Source organism: Copadichromis virginalis, linkage group LG3 (genome assembly GCF_057382275.1).
Source record: "Copadichromis virginalis isolate Kocher_CV1m ecotype Utaka linkage group LG3, C_Virginalis_male_GT1.1, whole genome shotgun sequence".
Classification (NCBI taxonomy): domain Eukaryota; kingdom Metazoa; phylum Chordata; class Actinopteri; order Cichliformes; family Cichlidae; genus Copadichromis; species Copadichromis virginalis.
The window spans coordinates 4,722,982-4,725,410 of record NC_140620.1 but is presented as its reverse complement, the minus strand read 5'-3'; the positions used below and the strand labels follow the sequence as shown (position 1 = coordinate 4,725,410).

Here is a 2,429-nt window from a genome sequence, read left to right as displayed (position 1 = left end):
GAGGCCGACAAACCTCACAGAAGAAAGGGAGAGAAAAAACACACCTGTGACGAGTGTGGGAAGGGTTTTACTGTGAGGGCTTCACTAAAACAGCATCAGGTCATCCACACTGGAGAGAGACCGTTCAGCTGTGACTTTTGTGGGAAGTCTTTTTCCTTGAAGCGTTCCCTAAAACAACACCAACTCATCCACAGTGGAGTTAAAGCGTACAGCTGTGATCAGTGTGGCAGAGCTTTTACTCAAAGTAGCCACTTACAGAGGCATCTAGTTACCCACTCTGGAATTAAGCCATACAGCTGTGACATCTGTGGAAAAACTTTCAGCCAGAGAGGGAGCCGAAATACACACCTACGCATTCACACCAGACATGATGTGTACTGCTGTGAACAGTGTGGCAAAGAGTTTACAACTCACACACACTTGCAACGACACATGTTTACCCACACTGAGGAGAGACCTTATCAATGTGACCTGTGTGAGAAGACTTTTAAATCTCCACGTCACCTGAGAGGACACCAACAGATCCACACCAGAAAGAGACTCTACAAGTGCAGCTACTGTGAGGTATGTATTTATATTGTTATCTTGTCATTTTAGCCTGACTGTTTGGAACAACTCTGCTCATTAAACTGTGTTAGCATGTTAGCAATTCTACTGCATGGAAAAGCAGCTCTGAGTGATTGTTCAGATTTTCCTTTCAGTTATGATTTTAGTATTACTGTAGTATTGTGGTGGTAGTATTGTAGTTATTGCAACCCAGTAAACTGAGTGTGTTAACTGAAACAGTCAAATGTAGTTGGACGTCTGCAGAGATGCTCTTTATTTCAGGCGACGTTCAGGATACAAATGTTGAAGGACTGACTTACACTGTCTTTGTGTCTTTGTTTAGAAGCAGAGCGACACAGATGGATCCAGTTCTCAACCCTGTCATCACTGTGGTGGTGGGAAAGACTTTCATTGTGACCTCTGTGGAAAAACTTTCAGTCGGCAAAAGACCCTAAAAAGACATCAACGTAGACACACTGGAGACAAACTGAAATACTGCAAAGAATGTGGGAGAAGCTTCACCACACCAAGTGATTTAAAACGACATGAACTGATTCACAGTGGGGTTAAAAAGCACCTCTGTGATCAGTGTGGGTCATCCTTCACCACAGCAGGTCAGCTTAAAACACACAAACGAGTCCACACAGGAGAGAAACCACACAAGTGCAGACACTGTGAGAGAAGCTTCTCACATTCACATAATCGTAACATTCATGAACGTGCACACATGGAAGGAAACTACAGCTGTGACCAGTGTGACAAGAGCTTCAGGAATCTCAGTTCATACTCTGCACACAAACGATCCCACGTTACCAATAAACTGTTTCACTGTTACCAATGTGCCCAAACATTCACCTCATTGTCTGCTCTGTGCAAACATCAGCGCGATCACTCAGGGCTGAAATCACTCCCATCACTGGATCACAGTGAATCTGAAGACACAGAAAGATCCTCTGGTTTCTGTGTCAGACTCAAAAAGCTTGAGATCAGGCTCCACAGAGTTCAGATAGAATCATTTAAACTTGTGTTGAACTGAACTGGTTGCTGGGCTGAACTTCTACATAATACAGATCTACATGGGATCTTCTTTTCTGTTGTTTTACTGAGTCAGTTTTGTCCTTTTTTCTCTGTCCTGGTTTTGCTTGTCTGTAAATGATTGAAACTCAGTCAAATAGTTCATTGTTCTCCAGCAAAACGTTTTTTGGAAACTCATGTTTAACCTTTAAAACTCTGACATGTTTTAGCACACAAGGCTTCATCGGGGAGTTCACTCATGATTGGACCATGAGAACAAAGGTTTTTAGTTCTTTCAAAGAGAGTCTTGGAGATGTTTGATGTTTCTGTTTTTCTGAAACCACCTGAAAGAAAAACTATTTTTCTTGCTTTATGTAGTGTGGAAGTTTTTAATGTTTCTTCATCTGTGATGTTCTTGAATGTGTTTATGTGAAGATGGTACAAATAAACTGTCCTTTCAGCTTTAGCTCCTAATTTATTCATTATTTATGGATGTAGCACAGCAGCCGTCTCTTGATTAACACATGGAGGGCTCGGGATCTGATGGTGTCGTCTCCCTAATTTGCCCACTCAGTAAATCTCACTCATGGCCAAGAAATTGAAATAAACCTTGTTTCCCTGCTGGATAGTGATCCACTGTAACTCTGCTCCTCCTTCCTGTTTAGGATTTCTGTGGCTGAAGTAAAATTCCCTCCATCCATCACTTATCCCAGCTAACCCAAAGTGAAATAAAGTTTTGCTCGTCTTAAAAAAGCATTACAATAATGGGCATTACCAATGCAAACTGAATGATACAGAAGATGAAAGAAGAGACTTTGATCAGTTAATAAAGCTCATGATCTGGATTCATTGTGGCTGCTACACAGATA

The 2,429-nt window shown here is 41.7% G+C and overlaps 1 long non-coding RNA gene across 1 annotated transcript; it reads left to right on the top strand.

The window, feature by feature from the left end:
- Positions 1 to 278: 278 nt before the first annotated feature.
- Positions 279 to 2,026, top strand: LOC146712382 (uncharacterized). The gene is made up of 2 exons (XR_014919246.1): positions 279 to 564; positions 890 to 2,026. It is a non-coding gene; the product is annotated as an uncharacterized LOC146712382 (long non-coding RNA).
- The last annotated feature ends 403 nt before the right edge of the window (positions 2,027 to 2,429 follow it).